Here is a 23,483-nt window from a genome sequence, read left to right on the forward strand (position 1 = left end):
CCAAGAGACTTGGCCGTTGTCTGCGAGAGGATGAAGTTGATTCGGATAATGAAGGGAAGATATGACATGGTTGGTTGAGGATAATTTCGATAGTCATACTTCTAATTTAGAGCGAATGATAATCGCAAACTGGTTTGCGATCGCGGTTATCGATATCTGTGAAGATATCCGACATAGACAAATTGTAATTCGAAATAAGCAAAGCGAACTTTCGGACGAGAGTTGAAATGCTTTCGAAAAGGGTCGGGGAAGATATCTTGTCTAAATTGGAGATTATCCACGGAATCACCAAGCCCGTTATATCGCGATCAAGGCTGAGATGGAAGCGGTAGCTTGTTCGGGATAGAGATGCTCTGACGTATGCCACTTTCGGGGATGAGTCTGTCTCGGTGAGTCGAGAGGCATGGCGTCGTCGCCGCGAGGCGGATGGCTCAAGCCATTCTTCACCCTGAGAACCGTCTCCATCTCGGGGACCATCTTCTTCACCGCGCCTAGGTGTTCACCATCGGTGGTTGTGTCTGTTATTTCATTGTTTTTATTGTTTTGTTAGTGGAATTTTATTTCAGTAGTTAGATTTAAATATTAAGTTGTTTGTTTTAGATTGCTTGGATTTCATATTATTTTAATATAATTTATTTTGATCATCTTTCGTAAGGTTGTCTTGGAGTAAAAGTTGAAAATTAGGCCGATATCGGCATATCTATGATTTTTTTTTTTTGTAGTGGTAGCATGATATGTAGGAGAGTTTAGAAGTTACTATTCTAAACCAAGTTTAAAAGATACCGGGGGTTGTTAGGAAATCAAAACTATGGTTAGTTTCCGTTTTCGGGTTTGGCGGTTTTCTATTTAGGAAATTGCCTTAAAACAATTTGGCAACTTGCCGATTCGTTTTGGAAACCGGAACCTATTTAAACTTCCATCATTCTACACTCACAACCCCACTACACCCCACAATCATCTCTCACCTTTCACTCCAAGCTTTTTTCTTCTTGTTTTTCTTGTAAACTTCGGTTTTACGCACTTACGAAGCGCCCGCGCTCGATGAAGAAAGCGGCCGCTATACAACGCCATAATTTTTTTTTTTTCAGAGGCGCCAGCGCAAAGCAAGCGCGACTTCGCCCTACAACCTTTTAAATCGAAAAATCTCGCGGCCGCGCATCAGCAAAGCGCGACCAGCTTAAACACTGTAATTCAAAACCTCTGGCGACTTCGCGCTATCTATCTGGCAGCGCCGGGCCTCCTCCCGTAAGCACAGGGAAATTCGATTTTCGAGGTTTCTTCCAGGTTTTCGCAGCTGTTCTCTGAGTAGTTTTGAGATGACACCTCTATAGTGATTCTGAACAGTCATTTGAAGACTTGATGGGAACCGATACCTATGGAGCATCGTTCGCTGGCGGATCGTGCGATTAGGATGGCGGCATCTTACGGTGAGTGATGGCGATTCTTTTTTCACCTAAGCTAACTGAATTCTTCTATAATAATATTACTTTTTTGTACCCAAGAAGGAGAACAAAAATTTTCCCTTACTATTGATGGCACGACTATGGAATTGATAAGCAATTGATAGCTTTGGTTTCGGGGGTTGCCATTACGACCCATGCATGCGCATTGGGGATATATGGCGGATAACTCATACCTATATGAATATGCCTATTTCCATGAGTATTATGGGGGAGGGGTGTTTCATATATCATGGACCAAGACCAATATAACATCATACTGAGTAGCCTATCATTTGAATGTAGGCACAACCATGTTGTTCATCATGATGAACATTCTAGAACGGCGGTTTTTACGCCAATAATACGCCGGTGGCGTTTTCCTTGCTTTAGGCGAGGGGCGTCGTCGGTATGACATTCCCCGAGTTTTAGTTGCTACTCGGCGAGGCCATACCTTGAGGCATAAGTACCTTCTTATGCCTGTCTGTCTGGTTTGCCGCATTATCGGCTTGCCTACCCATATTCGTACCGCGATTACCGCAGTTGGGAAAAGTCGAAACCATGAGACCCACCAATCGTCGATAATGGTAAGATCATTCGAGCCATGACTTGGCGGGATGGCGGTGCAACCACATTTGGTTGCCCACACCCCATCGGACCAAGTAACACTAGAGAGGTTAGCACTAGTTGATGATACACGACGGAAGGCGTGGCAAGTTGTTATGGCATGGCGGGGATCGCGAAAAGAACCTCATATAGAAGAGGAGGATGGCGAGTAAATGCTGGGGTGCGGGTAAGTTTTAGTTAAGTTAGTGTCGCTTATGTCCCAAGCAATTTCATTCATTAACCCCATAATGGGTGGAACTCTTATAGAGTTCGCGTTTTTTTTTATATTACTATATTTGTATGTTTTAACCTTGTTTTGCGGATGTTCACGAATTTCCGCGGCTTCAATGGTATTTTTCCTACCCTCTTTATTTAAATGCTTTGAGGACAAAGCATGCTTCTTGTTTGGGGGGCATAGAAACCGCGTGTAATTAAGACATCTGTTAGGATATAGATATGTATAATATGCACTTGTTTTCTAGTTAAAATTTCAAAAATTCAAAAATATAAATAAAAAAGTATGCTATACACTTAGGAATATTGGTATTGTTTTCTTTCTCTATGCTCTTAACAATTTAGAAGTCTCACATAGCTTTTGCATCGAATAATTGTTAGAAACTTAGGTTAATATGTAGGTAATAATCTTTGCATCTATCTATAAATTTATTACATGAGTATCTATGATTGTTAGCGATAAGTTTGAAATCTAGGCTAGAGTACTTATTCTACAAATCTGTGAGAATATAGCCTAAAGCCTTATATGAAGCGAAACATTTGAGAAATGACACAAGGGAGAAGTAAAAATCGGATAGAGAAATCACACCGTCCACTTGCTTGATCACTAAACCATATCCTAAAAAAGCGAGAATTTAGGCCCTCTTTCGATCGATATAGCCAGAAATTCAAACCTATGAATTAGTTTCCGCTAAGTAAGCCCTCTAAGCCTTTCCTTAGCCTTTCATAAACCAAAATTCCTTTACCCTGTTACAAAAACAAAACAAAATAAAAATATAAATCAACCTACCCAATTTAGAATAAGTCTGAGAATAGAATGAGGAAGAAAGAAAAAGAGAAAAACCTGTGTAAACAAAAATTAGTAGTTGCTTCAGAAAAAGAAAAGAAGTTTCCATCCAAGAAAAAAAAAAAATAGAAATAAATAAAAACTCCAAAAATAGAATAAAAGGGAGTCAAAAGCCAAAGAAAAGAAAAAGAAAAATATGGCTAAGGATGAAAACAAAGTATAGAAGCAAAAGAAAATAACAAGGTTTTCTCTAAGTTACATAATATGAAGACTCTATTATCTCAGACTTGTCCTTTTGAATATCCATTTCCTTCCTTCTTAAACCATCTCCTAATCCCATGACACCTAATAAAGACCTCTAGCTCAGTTAGGAATAGGTTAGTGTGATAGTAAGTGGTAGATGTGTTTGATCGACTCCAACTTCCTTGTGTGTCATTGAGATTGTAAGGTAAAGTGTGCCATGCCCCACTGCTAATAGAAAACTTGAGTGGAAAAATCAGAGTGGTTTTGTCTTGACATTTATGTGAGGACCTACTTAAGGACGCTATTATTCCGAAGTTTTCATAAAACGGACCTGCTATTACATTTCATAGTATTACTCATTGTTATATGTTTATTTTAGATGATTGATTATTATGCATATATTAGCTTAGGGTTCATTTGGGTTATTCTTATGTATTTGCTAGTGAGATGTATAGATAGTTGAGACATGAATGAGAAAACAATAGTTTTATTTCTTAGTCGTTGTAGTATAGATGAAGTTTGTGAGTACCTTCACTTGGAAAACTCTCCGCGAGGCTATAACTTCGTCCACTAGGGAATTCCTAGTGGTTTAAAGGTCTTGTTGCATATGGTCAATGCTGTCGACTCAGTGAGGCGAGTAGATAGAACTCCATTTTGGTCACTTATGCTAATTTCTCATATTTGCTTGAGGACAAGCAAAATGCTGTTTGGGGGGTGGTTGATAAGAGCCCAAAACTGTAGTTTTAACCCCCTTAGCAGTCATACTTTTAGACCCGATTATGTGAGTAATAAGTAAGAGTTAATACCGATTCGTGTTTTATGTATTTCGGGCTTCAAAGTCAATTATGTGCAGGAATGTGCCACTTTGATGAGATAAAGGAGCAATGGTTGGTTACTAAGGAGTTCGGTGATTAAAGGCCAAGATTCAAGAAGACAAAGCCTTTGTAAAGCCTGGTCAAAAGATGAAAAGTCAAAGTCCGCGTAAATAGTACACAAAAGGCAGATAGCAGAACTTCCAAAGACCATATCTTTGGACTCAGACCTTGGAATTGGGCCTACCTTATGTCAAAACGACCGGCTCGGAAAGAGCTTTCCAATGGACCAAGCCTTGACCCAATCAGAGGAGTAAAAGTGGACGAAAAGTCTGCTGAAGCCAACGGCAGCTGAAGAGGCCTTTTTGGACTGAAAGAATTGAGTTTTGGGCCTGATCCTCTGGCCCAAAACATGACTCCAAGCCCATGCACGATTTTTGGATCGGAACATATAAAAACAAAAGCTTAGCTCTTTGTTAATGGTAGCTAGTTAGACCTAAAATAATATAGATAAATCTAGATCTGTTTTCATTAATTAATTTAAGTTTTAGTTCCATTTTCAGTTCTTGTTTTAGATTAAGTCTTTGAATCATTATTCTTGATTGATTAGATAAATAAAAAAATAGTTATTTTAGCAAGTTCGAATTGTGGTATTTCAATTTATAGATCTAGTTTTAATTATTGTTGGTTACCATTTCTTAGTTGTTAATTAGAATTTAATCATTGTTTAGTTTAGATTAAGTAGATTTCGAATCTTGATATTATGTTTAGTTATAATAATATGGGAAATGATGTTTTGATGACTCAAGGCTAAAACATCCATTAGAGGGTTGATGAAGCCTTGATGAAAACTTAGTTGTTTAGTATAGAATCGTTGTAGAATCTATTCCACTCTAGAAGGTTAGTGTTTTAGCCATGAGAATGGGTGGGGTGACCTCACATGCTAGTTAGTACTTGGTAGAAATGCCATGAACACTAGGGATTAGACTCGAAATTCTTGCCGTGAAAAGCGTAAGAATCGAGATAACGACAATCTATACTAGGTTATTAAGTTGGATTCGAGGTGGATTTAATTCCCTCATTTCTTTTTATCTAGATTCAAACAATCGTATTTCATTAGCTTTCGTAGATTAACTTTAGTTTATATTTTATCTTGTTATTTATTATATTATTATATCTTGTTATTTAAATTAACGCGTCTTGTTAGCATAACATTTCGTAAAGCTCTCATTAGACTTAAGACTGATTTCTTAGACTTAGAAAACAATCCATGCTAGGGAACTAGGAGTGGAACGAACTTCCTACTCCACTTAGTGCAATTCGCATCGAGAGTAGAAGCTTTGATAATTGAGATTAAAAGGGCAGTTTTAGTTTACTTACGTTTTGAATTCATCGTTCATTTCGTAGGTAAACTATTCATTCTGCATTTATCAAGTTGCCGATCACTTATCTAGACTTAACAATGACAGCGATAGTGATTCAGAGTCCATACATGATTCTTTTCCTGATGAGCATCTTTATTCTATTTTTTTTGCACCATAGTATGCTGACATTGCGAACTACTTAGCTTCAAATATTATTCATGATATTTGGTCAAGAAATGAACGTAAGAAGTTTTTTGCCAAAGTTAAGCTATACTACTGGGATGAGCCCTACCTTTTTAAGTATTGTGCGGATCAGATTATTCATTGTTGTATTCCCCAGTGGGAATATAATGAGGTTTTATCCTTCTGCCATGACAAAGAGTGTGGTGGCCATTTTAGTGGTATGAAAACGGCTGCTAAAGTTTTTCAATGTGGTTTTTATTAGCCTACCCTTTTTAAAGATGCCCAAGTTTATTGCAAGACGTGTGTTCGTTGTCAACAACTTGGGCCTTTAAATCCCATTTTGGTGGTAGAAAATTTTGAAGTCTGGGGCATTGATTTCATGGGGCCTTTTCTTGTTTCCCGCTGTTTTGTTTATATTCTTGTTGCCGTGGACTATGTTTCCAAATGGATAGAGGCCATGGCTTGCCATAGCAATGACCATAAGACAGTTGTGTATTTTGTTAAGGAATACATTTTCTATAGTTTTGGCATTCCTAAAGCCATCATCAGTGATGGGGGAACGCATTTTTACAACAGAGTTGTTGCTTCTTTAGTTAAAAAGTATAGAGTTACCCATAAGGTGGAAACTCCTTATCATCCACAAACTAGTGGCCAGGTAGAAGTCTCTAATAGGGAAATATAGAAAATATTAGAAACAATAATAAATCCTGATAGGAAAGATTGGTCTAAGTGTCTTACTAATGCCTTATGGGCATATCGGATTGCTTTTAAAACTCCTATATGTATGTTTTCCTTTAGACTTGTGTTTGGAAAACCTTGTCACTTGCCCGTTGAATTAGAGCATCGTGCTATGTGGGCTATAAAAAGCCTTAACTTTAATTATGATGAGGCAGGTGTCAGGCGCAAATTACAATTAAATGAGCTTGAAGAAATCTGTAGCGATTCTTATGATCTCGCGAAAGATTATAAAGCTAACATGAAACATGTTCATGATAAACAAATTTTGCATAGGGAGTTTGTGGTTGGTCAAAAGGCCTTGCTTTACAACTCCCGTTTGCACATTTTCCCTAGAAAATTAAAACACGTTGTCCGGTCCTTTTCTCGTCACTTTGAAGCCACCCCCTTTTAGGTAATCACCTTGGTATATCCCAAGGACAACAATACCTTTCAAGTTAATGACCAATGATTAAAACATTTTCACGAGTTAATGTACCCAGATGTGGAGGATATCCTTTTACAGGAACCTGTCTATGAGGACTGACCTTTGTTGTTGGTGTACTTCCTTTCATTTCCATATATTAGTGAGTGCACTATTCAGGTAACTGGGCCCTCCCTTTGGAGTGTATGGATGTAAATACCGGATCCTAAGTGCACGTTTAACATAGTTCACGTTTTCCACTCTTGCATGTTTTCTCGGTTTTTTAGTCATGTTTCTCTATGGTGTGAATTATGTTTTTGTTTCTTTATTGTTTTCATTTATATTAAAACTTATTAATAAAAAAAATAGAAAATGTTAAAACCATAAAAATTGTAATCTAGCAAGTCTAGGAATCGACTTTAAAAGACCATCGTGTTTAAAAAATTTTCTAAACCCTGTTTTCAAAATTTGTTTGGGGGTTGGGTGTTCGTCTTTCCATTCTTGTTCGCTCAACTTCCTATTCTTGTTATTTATGCCGTTTACTCATATTTTGATTCGGGTTGACACTATCTATGAATTTAGATTCCTTTTGCTCACATAACTTATGTCATGCATGCACTTCGAGGAGTTTTCCCTTTTCTTATATGTCAACCACGGTTAGATTTGAGTTTTTTTTTTATAGATCATTGGATTGTACTCTCTTTGATAATCATTTTCATAGCTCATTCGCAAAAATTGGACCGTTAACGAATTGGGTATTTTAGTTTTAATTTTACGCGGCATAGGACGGAATGCGTATTTTGAAATTTGTTTTGAGCTTGGGCCCAATAGGTTAAATCCCATGCGTTTAAACCCCTTCGCGTTCTTCATCTTCTCCACGCCTCCAAGAACACCATCGACCATAAAAAAAAAAATCAAAAACCACCGCGACCCACTCCATATTTTTTTTCCGATAAAGTTTCAATTAAAACTCTTCCCCACCTCACATTCACCCCAAATTCGAATTCCAAACCCCAATGGCTACTCAAAACCAAAAAATTCTTCTGGAACAAGCTTTTGCTTCTAACCCATTTTCACCCTTTTATGATACCGAGATGATTAGCAGGAGGTGGAAAGAGTTGTGGTATTCGGCGAATGATTTTTATCACACCGATTTGGTGTTGAGTTTTTATAAAAAGAGGGAGATTGAGGGTCGGAAGATTTTTGTGAGAGTGAATGGTAGGAGGAGGGAATTGTATACAGGGGTGTTGTCTATGATTCTTGGCATTGAGGCAAAATGCCTCACACTGACATTGCAGAAATCTCAGTTCGGAGGAATCGAGGCTTTGATGCGAGAGACTGTATAAGAAGGGCAGTACAATGCGAAATCGTATTGTGTTCGACAATCGTCTCTGAGAACCAACCAGCTGGTTGTAGCTCAGTGGGTTGGTCGGAATGTCAATTGCACTACGAAAGTCAGTGACATTAATTCGAATTGTCTGCACGTTCTCTAGGTCTTTCAGGAGAAGAGGTATGATTTTTGCATCCTCGACTTTTTGTTAGCTGAGATTCGATGCGTTGGTATTAATAATGCACCCTTCCCTACTTTGATTACAAAGATTATGATGCAATGGGGCTGTGTTTTGAAGACTGATAGGATTATGTTAAAGTTGCATGCAAATCCACGGATTTATAAAGAATATATGTATTCAGAGGAAGTGGAAGTTGCCTAAGGATAGGGGTGTTGAGACGGAATCGAGTGAAGAGGATGAGGATGAGTGACCTTGCCTCTTTTTGTGTATGTAGATGGTGTATGGTCGTTGAACAAAATAGAAGCGTATCAAAACCTAATTATCCCTCAATAAGTAAAGGATGAGTAGGGTATTGTTCCACTTTTAAGTGTATGTTATGTGAAGGACATGACTGAAAAGGTGGTTTAAGAGATTAAAAACTATGATTGTAGAGATTTTAGATTCTAATGCTAAACTAAACTAAATTAACTAAACTATTGGAAATTTATAAGAGAGGGAATTCAAGAGATTAGAATCTACCAATACTTTTAATCTATGACCTTCTACTTCATGGTTGTTCTTACAAGTAGACTACAATTGGGCAATTGAGTGAGTGTCGATGCCCTCTTGGACGAAACATCGTTAACAATTAACTCTATTTAAGGTTGTTCCTATGTTTATGTTATTAATATCTTCTTTCTTTTTATGTAAGCTCGGGCAGCCATTCAATGTATTACCGAAAGCAACATCAAGGAGTACTTCCTAATAGGGCGGCCATTCAATAAATCACCACTTAAGGTAAACACAAAGAATACTTCCCCTAGGCAGCCACTCCCTGAGCTACCCCTTCTAAGGCAACACAAAGAATACTTCCCTAACTCTAAAGAACTATACTACTAGAAGAAAAGTAAAGAACACTAGCATGATATTAATATTGCAAAACATAAACCCTATTCTATACTTCCATCCCCTGGTGTGGGCAATGGAACTAATAACTAAAAACATAAAGAACTAACCTGATTGAAGAACAACATGAACCAGAAGAATCATTAAACCTTAAGCATCGACTTCATCTCCTCCCTTGAAGGAGAAGATTAGCATTCCATAAAGAAGGAAGAACACGAAGAACGAGAAGATAAAGAGTCGAAGAACATAAGACTAGAAAGACTAATTTAGTAAGACTCAGCTATTTAAAACCGAACTTTTATTATTAATCTCTCTCTGCCTCAAGTTTTGGAGACAAGAATATAAGTGAATTGGCAAATTACATGAGGCACTTAGGTCCTCTATTTATAGGGTTACAATGAGTTCTAGAAGCATTCCAAACCGTCATTTGTTTCCTAATACAAATAAACTTCTTTGAGAGTCCAACTTTGTCTCCAAAACTGAGAAGGAATTGGCTATAGTGTCGATTCATGCGTCTGGACACACGATTCATGCGTCTCAGATGCGATCAATGCCTGTCTGCATCCATGATCCATCGTCCCAGACGCCGAAGTCTATTTTGTCTCTTCTGCTCTATCCTTCTATCCTCTTTTGCGGGCTTTGGTCCAAGCAATGAATTCTTTGGCCTTGGGCTTCCAAATAGGCTTTAAAATAGGTCCAAGTTGCATATTTAATAGCTTTAATTCCTTGGCCTTCTCCATGATTGCCCACGGGCTTCCCATGTGATCCTTAATGCTCCGAATTGCTCCTTTTTCTATAATATTCCACAAAACTCTCTCTTTCACTTGTAGAATCATAAAACATAACTTACAAACACTATTAGTCCACTAAGATGGCTAAACAAGAGGCATAATCGAGAGTTAAATTTCACTTTTTGAAAACTTATCAATGAGACGTCATGTTTTGATGCCGGAGTTTGGGAAAAGGCTACTATGGATGAAGTCCATGCCTCCTTACTACATCGTGGCATACGTTCTCTTAGTACCATCTGTGAAGATCTTCGGACTAGGTAGGTTACAATTCATGAGAATTTTGAGAAGATCAGTGATAGTCAACAGGATCTCCAGGCTAACATGGAGACTCTCGTCCAGTGTAAGGATGAGCGTTGGGGAACCATGAATGCATTTATGGAACAACAACGCCGATTCTAAGTAGAAGTTCTACGATGCTTGCCACCTTATGAGGGTTCTTATTCTGATAACTTTTGTGAGGCATGGTTTTTTGTCGACACAGACGGATGACTTTGGCCCATCTTCGCCTTGTGGCTAGTTTATTTTGTATTATTGTTGTGTTAAGACTTGTTTTCTTGTTTTCGTAGATTTTGTTTCCGTATTGTTTAGTTAAGTAGTTAATATTTGAATTCTGTTTTTTTTTTTTTTTTTTTTTAATTTGAAGTTGTTTTAGTTTTCGGCATATGCTATGTTTTGTATTGTGAATCCCACCCTTTCAACTTGTTTGGGGGTGAAATTATTTATTTAGCAATGCCTCTAATTATATCCACGTATTTTGTCGAATTATTATTGTCTGCTTGATAATGATTGAATTATGTGAGAATGTTGCTAAATTGGTGTCGCTAGAATTAGCAAGTGTTTTTGGTGCAACCTCAAGGAGTCATAATTAGATGATTGCTATTTTAATTCCAGCCAACAAGCTATTGGTTTGGTTTTGGAGCATGCCTCTTGTCTAGTTCTATTTTGGATTTAGAAATATCTTTTTCCATCATGCTGCCTTAACTAGTTGGGAAACTTGTGGAACTTAGAAACTAGTTCTCTATAAATCCTTAGTGCACTCTCAACTTCACATCACACCTCTCACTTTGCATCTCTCACTTTGCCTTTGATTTTCACTTCATAGCACTCATCATACACGGAGCGCACCCGCCCTCAAAACATTGAACCTCTCGAAAGGCAAGAGCGCCCCCGCGCCCTCTCACAGGCAATCTTGAGCACGCCCGCACGCTTCACCTCCACATCCACTTCCAGTTCTGATTTTTTGTAAGTTCTTCTGTGGTTGTTTCCAGCAATTCTAGAGTGTGTTGTGTGATATGAAGTCTCATCAGGTCATACTGGAGTAGTCCTTCAAAGATTTGCTTGGGAGCGAGACCTATGAAGGATGGTTCCGCGAAAGGATCGTGCAGTCAAGATGGTAGAATCTACTAGTAAGTCCTGATAACTCGTACTCACCTAAACTTACTGAATATTTCTATAATAATTCTAAGTTCTTTTATCGACCAGATGGAGAACAAGCGTTCTTTGTCATAGTTAATGATACGACAATGGATTTCAGCAAGTTTTTGGTTGCCTTTGCTGTGAGAATGTCTATGCCTGTTCTTAAGAACTCATGGGGATATCTGTCTAATAATGTATACCTTTTATAACTATAAGTATTTTCATGAGACTTATGGGGCAGGGATTTTTCATGTAGAAGACCAAATACAATATAACATAGTCGTTGATAGCTTGTCCCTGAACGTCGGCACTACCATGTTCTTTATCATGATGAATATCTTAGGGGAGTGGCGATTTTCTTCTGTAAGTAATGCTGCTGGTGATGTTTTCCTTGCTTTGCTTTGAGGAGGGACATTTATATGACATTCCCCGGGTTTTAGTGGCTAGCTAGTCTAGCAAGAGCTCATAGTATGAGGCATAAGTACCTTTTTATGCTTGTTTTGGTTTTCCGCATCATGCATTTTTTTTCCTGATTTTTGTGCCCGTTTCACAGATTGGGTTGGGGTTGAAATTACAAGACCCACCAATTGTGTTGTTCGTTCATTTCGTGTTATGACTTGGTCGGGATGGAGGGTACATCCTCATTGGGTTGCTCCTTACACCCCATCAGACCGAGTAACGCTTGACAGGTTAGCATGGGTTGATGATACAAGGAGAAAAGCTTGGCAAATTATCATGGTGTGGCAGGATGCCAAGGAACCTCAATTCTTTATTGAGGAGGAGGAAAACGAGTAAATGCTGGATATGAGGTAAGTTTTAATTTTTGTTCGTGTCTACTTATGTCCCAAGCAATTTACTTCTTGTTATCCCCATAATGGGTGGAACTCATATAGAGTTGAGTCGGTCTTTATTTATCTATATTAGTATGTTTTAAATTTGTTTTGTAGGTGTTCTTCAATTTTTACGTGTTTCCATGGTATTTCCTACCCTTCTTATTTTAATACTTTGAGGACAAAGCATGTTCTTATTTGGGGGTGGCATAGAAACACGTGTAATTTAAAGCACCTATTAGGATAATACATGTATAATATGCACTTGTTTTATAGTAAAAAAAAATCAAAAATATAAATAAAAAGTTTATGCTATACACTTAGGAATATTGATATTGTTTCTTTCTCTATGATGATAATAGTCTAGATATTTGACATTAGCTCTTATATTAGAATAGTTTTTAGAAATTTAGGTTAATATGTAGGTAATAATCATTGCATCTTTCTATAAATATATTGCATGAGTATCTATGATTGTTTGGCAGTAAGTTTATGAAATCTAGGCTAGAGTACTTATTCTACAAATCTAATGAGAATATAGCCTAAAGCCTTATATGAGTGAAATATTTTAGAAATGACATAAGGGAGAAGTAAATTCCAAATAAAGAAATCACACGTCCACTTGCTTGATCACTATACCATATCCTAAGCAAGAATTTAGGCCATCTTTGGATCGATATAGCCAGAAATTCAAACCATATGAAATTATTTTTCCGCTAGTAGCCCCTCTGAGCCTTTCTTTAGCCTTTTATAAACCGCAAATCCTTTACCCTTTTACAAAACAAAATAAAAATAAAAATCAACCTACCCATTTTTGAATGAGTCTGAGAATAGATATGAAGAATAGAAAAGAGAAAGACCTGTGAAACCAAGAATTTGTTAGTTGCTTCAAATAAGAAAAGGAAATTTCCATCCAAAGAAAATAAAATAAAAAGTTAGAACTCCAAAAACATAATCAAAAGAGTCAAAAGCCAAAAGAAAAAGAAAAAGAAATGGCTAAGGATGGAAACAAAGTGTAGAAGCAAAGTAAGAACAAGATTTTCTCTAGTTACATAATATGAAAACTCTATTATCTCAAACTTGTCCTTTTTGAATATCCATTTCTTTCATTCTTAAGCTATCTCCTGATCCCCGCAACACCTAATAAAGACTTCTATCTCAATTAGGAATAAGTTAGTGTGATAGTAAGTGGCAGATGTGTTTGATCGACTTTGGCTTCCTTGTGTATCATTGAGATTGTAAGGTAAAGTGTGCCCACTGCGCACTGGAGTGAGCGAAACTTAAGTAGAAAAATCAGAGTGGTTTTTGTCTTGACATATATGTGAGGACCTACTTAAGGATGCTATTCCAAAGTTTCAGAAACAGACCTGTTATTGCATTTCATAGCATAGTTCATTATATATATGTTTATCCGTAGATGATTGATTATTATGCAAGTATTAGCTTAGATTTAGACTTGATTATTCAGTATTCATTGCTTGTGAGATGTATAGATATCTGAGAATAAAGTAGGAAATAATAATTTTATTTCTTAGTCATTGTAGTATAGATGAAGTTTGTGAGTACCTTCATTGGAAAACTCTCACTTAGGCTATAACTCGTCTACTAGGGAATTCCTAGTGGTTTAAAGCGCCTTGTTGTGATATGGTCAAATCAATCGCGACTCAAAAAAAAGATTAGTTAGAACTCTATTTTTGGTCACTTATATTAATTTCTCATATTTGCTTGAGGACAAGCAAAAAGCTGTTTGGGGGTGGTTTGATAAGAGCCCAAAACTGTAGTTTTAACCCCTTAATATCATTACATATAGACCAATTATGTGTATAATAAATTTGAGTTAGTACTGTTTACGTGTGTTTATGTATTTCAGGCATTGGAGGCAAATATGTGAAGAAACATGTCACTTTTGCGAGATAAAGGAGTAAAGGTTGGTTGCTAAGAAGTTCTATGATTAAAGGCCAAGATTCAAGGAGAAAAAGCCTTTTTGAAGCCCGATCAAAGCTGTAAAATCAAAGTCAACGTTGGCAGAAATAGAGCAGAAAAGTCAACAGACCTTCCACAAGCCTTATCTTTGGACTCAGACCTCGGAATTGAGCATATTATGTGTAAAAACGACCGGCTCGGAAATAGATTTCTAATGGTCCAGGCCTTGACCCAATCAGAGGAGTAGAAGTAGATGAAAAGGCTATTGCAGTAATTTCTAGTAGAGAAACCCTTTTTGGACTTAAGTAATTAGGTTTTGGGCTTGATTTAAGGGACCAAAACATGGCTCCAAAGCTCATGCATGAAATTGTAAACCTAGCCCTCTCTTATATAAAGAAGACAAAGGCATAACTCTCCATATACTTAGATAGATATACTTAATTAGATATAGATAGTTAGAACTTAGACTTGTTATTAGTTTAAACTTAAGTTTTAATTCAATAGCTTTTTCATTAGTCTTAAGTTAGTTATTTGTTCTTCATTATTCAATTAGATTAATAAAATCCAAATTTGTTCTTCATTATGTCTTCTTCTTATTTATATAGTAATGATAATCTAATGACTTCTAGCTAAACCTCCATTAGAGGGGTTTGATGAAGCTTGATGTGTTAGTTAGGATTATTGCCTTTTAAGAGTTTCACTCTAGTAGGTTAGTTGATTCGCCATGAGAATAGGTTGAACTTCTTCACATGCTAATTATTAGTTGGTAGAGATTGCCTTGAGTAATTAGGGATCAAACATTTAATCTTATTTGATTATGACTGCAATAATCTACACTAGCATATTAGGAGTACATCAAGTGGATTCAAATCCCCCTAATCCCTTCTCCATATTCACATGTTAGTATTCAATTATCATAGTATACGTTAATACATCTAAATTAGTTCAAGCGCTATATTAGTATAATTTCAATTTATTACTCTCATTTGTTTTGTTAGAATTGATTAAACAAGCGGAAACTTACGCTTAACTAGCTAAGAGTGGAACGAATTCTCTACTCCACATATTTCACGACAACTGAGAGTAGATAACTTTGATAATCTTGTAATAAACAAGAATTTAGTCTTACTTATTCATAGCATAAATAGTTAATAGTAGGTAAAACTATTGTTTTACATTTTATCATTTTGCTCTGGAAATACACTGGCTTTTCCATCTTATCCACAACCCGGACGAAGACTGAGCTAAATGCGTACTCCGTAACCACCAAATACAGATACAATTTCTCCCCTTGTTCCGGCCGCGATAACAAGGGAGCCTTGCCCAGGTAATTCTTCAGTTCCTGAAATGCCTTCTCACATTTCGACGTCCATGCAAAGTCCGGGGTGTTTCTTAGCAATCGATACAGCGGTCTACACTTATCGGATGATTTCGAAATGAATTTATTTAATATCGCAACCCTTCCTGCTAACCGTTGTACTTCTTTAACGTAAGAGGAGAGGGCATTTCCACCAAGGTCCTTATTTGCTTGGGATTAGCCTCTATTCCCCGATGAGTAACAATGTAGCCTAAAAACTTTCCTGTGGTCACTCCAAATGTGCATTTCTCAAGATTGAGTTTCAAATTATGTGTCCGTAGTATGCTAAATGTTTCCCTTAGGCCCTCTAAGTGCTCTTCCTTTGACATACTCTTTTCTACCATGTCATCTATGTATATTTCAATTTCCTTTCGAATTTTGCTCTCGAATATTTTTTCTCCCAACCGCTGGAAAGTAGCCCCAACATTCTTCAACCCAAATGGAATCCTTGTATAACAATATGTACCCCCTTCCACCACGAAGGATGTCTTTTCTTGATCCGGCCCGTACATATATCGCAACTTGATTGTATCCCATAGAGGCATCCATGAACAAAAATATTTTGAATCCCGCCGTTCTATCCACTAACTCATCGACTCGCGTCATGGGGTAACTGTCTTTAGGACACTCTAGGTTGACGTCTTTAAAATCGACACACATACAGACCTTGCCATTTTTCTTCGGTACTGTGACGACGTTAGACAACCAGTCTGTGAGCTCCACCTCTCTGATTATTCCCACTCCTTTCAACCTTGCAACCTCCTCCCGAATCCCCTCAGTATACCTTAGCCTCACGCTCCTCATCTTCTGTCTCACAGGCTTCGCGTCCTCCTTCATGTGCAGACGGTAGCATGCGAAGCCTGGGTCCAACCCTGTGATATCTTCAATTACCCACACACAAACAACATTATTCTCTAACAAGCACTATATCAGCTTACTCTTCCACTCATCCGACAAATTGGACCCTACTGATGTAAATTTCTCTTCCTCCCTCATCCCCACATTTACTATTTCAATCTCGTCTAGAGTCTTAGGTCCTATCAACAACTCCAACTCCCCCTCCATGGTGGCACACTGTAATTGCTATGCTTGCCTCTTCCTGGGGTTAGATGACTCTCCTCCTGTTCTGCTCTGACCATGCCCCTTTACCATACCCTCTAATGACTATTTTAGCTACCACTTGATCACCGCGGACTTCATACATCCTTGTTGGGGTGGGGAATCGAATTATCGATAGTATGTTGATGGTACCGCCTTCATCTCGTGGATCCACCGCCTCCGGAATCACATTGTATTGGGAGTTGGAATCTACCACCATAAATCGAGTGAACACCATCACCGCCCCATCGTCATAGGTAGCAAAAGTTCTCCCATAGGCTCAAGTAATACTTCCATTGAATCCATATAAGTTGGTCCACGGAGACCTAAGCCGCCTTAGATCAATCCTTATTTCGCCCAAAGCTCCTTTGAACAATAAGTCCACTACTAATCCACAATCAATTAATACCCTCTTGACCATGTAATTGCCCATTGCCATAGTAATTACCAATGCATCTTCATAGGGGGTATCGACAACTTTGAGGTCCGCGCTTGTGAATACAATCCAGTCCCCTCCCTCTGCCGACCATGACTTGGGTCGCGGAACTCCTGTTGCTTCATTGATCTGCTAGATACTCACGATTCTCCTTATCTTCTCTCTATGAGCGTTATGACTCAGAACCTCTCCACTAAAAATAACATTGATGGTTCCTAATATCCTACTCTGAGCCGGTACCTGCTCCTCATTCGGGGAACCCGCTATAAACTCTCTCATCATTCCTTTCTCTACCAACCTCTGAATCAACCATTTCAACGCATATCAATCATTAGTCTCGTGATTTCGGACTTGGTGATATACACAAGACGGCTTGCCCAACATCTCTATCGGTGTGCTTCATGGCCTTTCATATCCCTAAAGATTTTTTATCAACGACAAGATCTCACTTAGTGCCTATTCAATGGCATCTGTTTCGTTCACGCGGTATGGCTTTCTATCCCTATTCTCCCTTCAAACTCCCCCTCCCTACTTCTTTCTAGCCGCGATGAATATCCACGATACCTACCATTTCCTCTATTTGATGTCTCTGTCTTTTGGTGATCCTCACCTTTCTCTAAAGACAATACTACCTTCCCTGACCTTTTAGAATCCTTCTACATAATGTTCTCATACCTTATGTATTTTTCAACCCGTGGATACAACTCGTGCAAGGTCACGATCTCATTTTTAGCCACGGATTGATGTACTCTCGTTCCTGTTCGTAGACCTCTTTCAAATGCTATTACCGCTATCCTTTCGTCCATGTTCTCTACCTTCAAGGTCTCAACTTTGAATCAACACAGATAATCCCTTACTGATTCTGCAGATCTTTGCCTGACATTGAACAAGGTCACGATATCCACCACTCGCCTTTTCTGATATATGAAATGGTCTATAAACATCTACTCCAACTTCTAAAAACTATTTATGCTCCTCGACGGCAGTCGATAATACTAGTCCAATGCCCCCCTTTTAAAGTTAGCTAGGAAAATCATACACTGCAGCCTATCATACCGAGCCTCTTGCCGAGAGGCATCTGTTGTCAAAAATGATGAATGTGATCTCTTTGGGTCCCCTTTTCTATCATACCTTTCGAACCGGGTTGATTGAACCGTTTAAGCACCTTTGAGGCCCATATAGCGTACCCGATGGTTACGATTCAGGGCCACCACCACCGCTAGCCGCTCCCATTTGGGCTTTCGGGGTTAAGCCTCCGGTCATTGTTTATCATCTTCTAAACTTGCTCCATCGTGAGGCCGGGTCACCGAGTTCTCTACGAGGTCCGAACCCTCTTCTTCATTATCGATTCCTCACTTGCTTCGCCTCGGTTCCTCCTTCGCCGTTTCTCTTTCCTTTTCTCGGTCGTCATTCTCCTCTCTCAATCTCCTCTTGCATCAGCCATGTCTCTTCCGAAGCTGAACCGAAGCCTCTCTCCTCTCCTTGATCTCCCCTTTATCGCTTACTACCTCCGCCTCGGGCCCTTCACCACCACCTTCCTCGGTTTGCCTACCCCTCTCTTCCCTGCTGGTTGCCATCTTTTTCGTTGCTTTGATCTCGGTCCCCACAGGCGGTGCCAAATGTTGTATCTCACTTACTACTACACTCTCTTCTTCTTCCTTTTCTCTAGGTCTAGCCCTATCTTGATTATGAAAAAGCCTCCCATCTCTCTCTCTCCTTATCTTTCCTCTTTATACCACACTCCACTCTCTTCCTAGCCATCTACCTGGCACTCTATCTTTCGGTCTTATTCTCTCCATGTGTAGGGTTTCCATCTTTGTACCTACGAAGTCGTGGTGCGATCCTCGCACACCGCACCTCCGCGTCATTATGTGACTTCGGGCTCATCCCACCACTGATCTCCCATGCCACGGATCTTACCACCACAGTTTTATAATTGAGGTATGGTTCACCATTTTTTGGGTATTTAACTTTATTTATTCAGTAACAAATTAACTTTTTGGGTATTTTTTGGTTCAGTAACAAATTAACACTACTGGGAGTGCAATGGGGACGGTTTTAGGGAGGGGGAGTGAGATACCTTAAGTAGTGTTTTTGATCTAGTGCTCTTTTTATTACCTAGAATAGGAAACTCACCTCCTCGTCCATATTTCTTATCCTAAACCTCATGCTTTTCTTTCTTCTTTAGGTAAAATCCTCCACTGTCTACAGTGTGAGTTCTTTGGTGTAAGAAATATCTCTCACTTTTAGGTAAAATTAGGGGTGTCTCTTTTTGCCGAATTTCCGATTTTTCCGAAATCCGACCCGAAATTGGTCTGGTTTTGGGTGTAGTTTTCATGGGCCGATTTTCCGATTTCCTAAAAATTTTGAAAAAAAATTGGATCGGATTTGGATATAATTCTAAAATCCGATCCGATCCGAAAATTCTGAAATTTCCGACATTATTGCCAATTTATTCAGAAAATATATACTTCTCTCACTATCCACTTGATTAGATCTCGATCGTTCATTCATTTTCTAGTTTTTTACTTCCAAAAACAAAACAAAAACATAACCTAGCTGCTACTTCCCCACTTGAATTAGACCACTCTACTGTCATTACACCGTCTGCCATAACAACAATGATATGAAAAAAAATGTCATTGAGCCATACAATGACTTCCAGACCAATCCAAAAGCCAAATTCAATAGATAGAATATTATGTAAAGCTACTTAGAGTCCAAGACCATAATCCATTATTTATCACGGACACTTCACGCTTCAATTTCCACACACACGAAAAAAGATTGAAACATTACAAATACCCGGACCTCAGCGAGAATGCAATGCTTGCTATTGGTGGTCGCATGTTGTTTTTTCTCATTTTTTTCTTGGATCACTTGTTTGAATGAAAATGGGTTTTCTCAGTAAACAAGTGTGTATTGTTGTTGGTACATTGGTGTTGTGGACATGGTTTTCTCTCCCTACAATGAATATTGGCGTATGATATTCCAAAAATAATTGAAAGTAAAGAGATCTTTGAAAATTTACCAAGTATTCCGAAATTTCCGAGTTATTCCAAAATTTCCGAAAGTTCCGAAATTGGAAATATATTTTGAATCCGGAAAAAAATTGGATTGGATTTGGCTAGCATATTAGGTTCCGAAAAAAATTTGGAAAAATTCCGAAGGAGGTTAATCCGATCCGAAGTCACCCCTTGGTAAAATCCTCCACTGACTACAGTGTGAGTTTTTTCTTGAAAGAGGTTTTTCTTTGTGACAAGTTTCTTATTGTTGTACCCCAACAAAGACCAGCGTTGATTGTTAGCTGGGATTGATCATGGAAGTTAGGGGTTTGGATCCACTTTGAACCCCAAAACACGGATGCATCTACAATGGATCGGCCTTCTTCTTATAACAAACACCCTAGCCATTCAAGTTTTCAATCATGGAGTTCTATGTTTAACAAGAGCGAAAATTCTAGGCTTCAACCAAATTTAACGAAGGTACACACTCCTCTCATTCATGGTATTCCTTCTGTTCCTATTGAGATTGTTAATGAGGGTATAGATCTCTGGAAAGATTACCTTGTGGGGTTTTTTGTGGAAAAGAGACTTTCCTATCCTTTTGTTAAAGCTGCAGTACAAAAACAATGGAAGATTAAAGGAAGTTTTGAAATGATTGCTGATAAAAACTTGTTTTATTTCAAATTTGTGAATGATGAAGATCGACAACTTGTTATCGACCATGGACCTCTATTTCTTGTTGGTAGAATATTTGTTGTCGGCCCTTGGTCTCGGCTGTGGAAAATCTCATAAATGGGATTATAGCCCTTCCCATCTGGATAAGAATGGACCTCCCTAAGCATCGTGGACTAAGAGCGGGATTGACTCGCGGTCCGGTATTATTGGGGAACCAATCTGCATGGATGATGCCATCGCAAGCGGGACGCGTGCATAGCTTATGCAAGAATATGTTCAATAGTTGATACTAACTTCAAGTTTCCCTCTCAAATTATCGTCAACATTGAAGGTGAAACCACCGTGGATATTAATTTGGAGTATGAATGGCTACTTGACTTATGCAACTATTGCAAAGTTTTCGGTCACTCTAATGCTAATTGCCCAAAACAAATGGAAGGAAGTGCAAGTTCAAACTTTTGGTCAAGCTCAGGTGAAACCTACTCGTAAACATGCACAAAAAACAAAATATCGCTAGACACCAAAGAAAAATACTCAAAATGAGCAGCCTAGTTGCTCAAGAGACCAAGAAAGGGCACCTATCTCAACTGAGGGCTTATCAAAAGACTCACCAGTTATCATTTCGGAAGAAGGAGCAAAAGCACAAGAGGGCCTATCTAATGAAAATGAAGCTTTGGCACCTTTGAGAGATGGCTCTCAAATAGTAATCCATGCGGAGGTGCAGGCAACAAATTGGTTTGAGGTTCTAATACGAAATGATGAGGATGACATGCAAGACGCTGAGGATTCTCAACCCAACAACCTAGAAATAATTCCATGTCACTGACAACCAAAGTACAAAGAAAGATCCACATCACGAGGAGCATTTTGAAGAAGTATAGACAGATTTTGAGGCTACTGAAGTTGTCAATTTCATTGAAGAAGAAGAAGTAGAGGAAGGGCTCCCTGAAGCAAACACTGAGGAACAACTTGCTTACTCTTTCAAAAAAGGTTCAGTACAGAAAGAATATAATCTAGATACTAGTGAAGAGGAACGAGAGAAGGAATATTTCTCTGACCATATTTCCTCAGAGGATGGCTCAGAGATAGCTGGAATGGTTGCATCTCCACGATTCGCCATCGGGTTTGTCCAAAAGTAAAAACTCACAAATTCATCCATTGAGCTCTCAGATGCAACAAATTGGCAGAAAACAAGAAAGAAGAAGAGGTCAAAGACACAGTCCAAGGGGGCTGAGAAAAGTTGCTCCTAGTTTACTCATATGATGATGAATAAGATAGCAACATGGAATGTTAGGGGAATAAACATGCCTTAGAAAGCTAAGGAGGTCAATAAGGTGAGTAAAGAATCTAACTTATGTCTTTTTGGGCTCATTGAAACTAAAGTTAAGAAAGATAATTTCGATCACATTAGCAATCTATGTTGTCCTGGATGGAGTATTGGTGACAACTATGACAGTGATCCGAGTGGAAGAATTTGGATATGTTGGGATTCAAACTATTTGGAGGTAAAGAAAATGGCAGAGAGTAAGCAACACATTCATGTCACTGTAAAACTTCTTTCTACAGCTTAAATGTTTGAGCTAACCATGATATATGCTAGTAATGAACTCACTGAAAGGAAAGCTTTGTGGAATATTATAAAAGGGATGCAAAACTATTTCTTAAAGCCTTGGTGTCTAATAGGTGATTTTAACAATGTACTGTTTACAAATGAAAGAGAGGATTGTGATGCTGTTCATCCCAAAGAAGTTGAAGATTTCATGGATTGTGTTATCTCATCCGGGCACTCTGACATGAAGTACACTGGCTTCTTTTTCACCTGGTCAAACAATGCTCAAGGAGTCCTCAGAAAGATGTCAAAGATAGACCGAGTTCTTGTCAATGCAAGCTGGAACAATTGTTTCTTAATTGAAGCCACTTTTACACCTCCAAGAATCTCTGATCATTCTCTTATGATGGTGACTTGGTATGACTCTAAAAAAATTCATTTTCCTTTTAGATTCTGCGACATTTGGTTCTTACATCCTAACTTTCATAACGTGCTCACCTCTGTGTGGGAAAAATAGTAACTTTTTGTGTTATATTCTAAACTTGTAGAACTTAAAAAAGCCCTCAAAGGATGGTCGAAAGAGAAATTTTCAAAGTTATATGAGAGAGTCAAAGCAGCTAGAGAAAACATGTACAAGTTGTAGCACCAACTGCAATCAGACCCATATAATACAACACTAGCTCTACATGATAAGCAAGCCCGAAGCCTATATATTGAGCTTTCAAAGATGGAGCAGGTGGACTTGAAGCAAAAAGCAGAGTGTGACTGGTTGCAGTTTGGTGAGAGATGCAATGCCTATTTTTTTAATGCCATCAAGGAAAGAAAGGGGAGGAACTATATATGGACTGTAGTAAATGAGCAAGGAGAAACTCTAAATGACTCTAGCACCATCTCTGCAGCTTTTCTGGATTACTATAAGAGTTTATTAGGGCAGCAAGGTGATAATATTGTAGAAGAAAGTTTCTTCCATGAGATTATAGTCACCGGTGAACTACAACAGCATCAACGGAATGAGCTAGATTTGGATGTGACTGAAGAAGAAATCAAAGCTGCTCTTTTTGAGCAAGATGATAACAAATCCCCTGGTCCGGATGGATATAATGCATTTTTCTTCAAAAAATGCTGGAATGTGATAGGTGAAGACTACACAAAGGTTGTCAAGTACATTTTTCTTCACTTTTTTTATTCAAAAGTGCATAAA

General features: G+C 38.4%; 1 long non-coding RNA gene across 1 annotated transcript; it reads left to right on the top strand.

Moving 5' to 3' along the window:
* The first annotated feature begins 21,899 nt into the window (after positions 1-21,899).
* Positions 21,900-23,483, top strand: LOC147516817 (uncharacterized). Its single transcript, XR_015213743.1, has 2 exons — positions 21,900-22,699; positions 22,831-23,483. It is a non-coding gene; the product is annotated as an uncharacterized LOC147516817 (long non-coding RNA).

The sequence above is a fragment of the Coptis chinensis genome, chromosome 2 (genome assembly GCF_015680905.1).
Source record: "Coptis chinensis isolate HL-2020 chromosome 2, ASM1568090v1, whole genome shotgun sequence".
NCBI lineage: Eukaryota > Viridiplantae > Streptophyta > Magnoliopsida > Ranunculales > Ranunculaceae > Coptis > Coptis chinensis.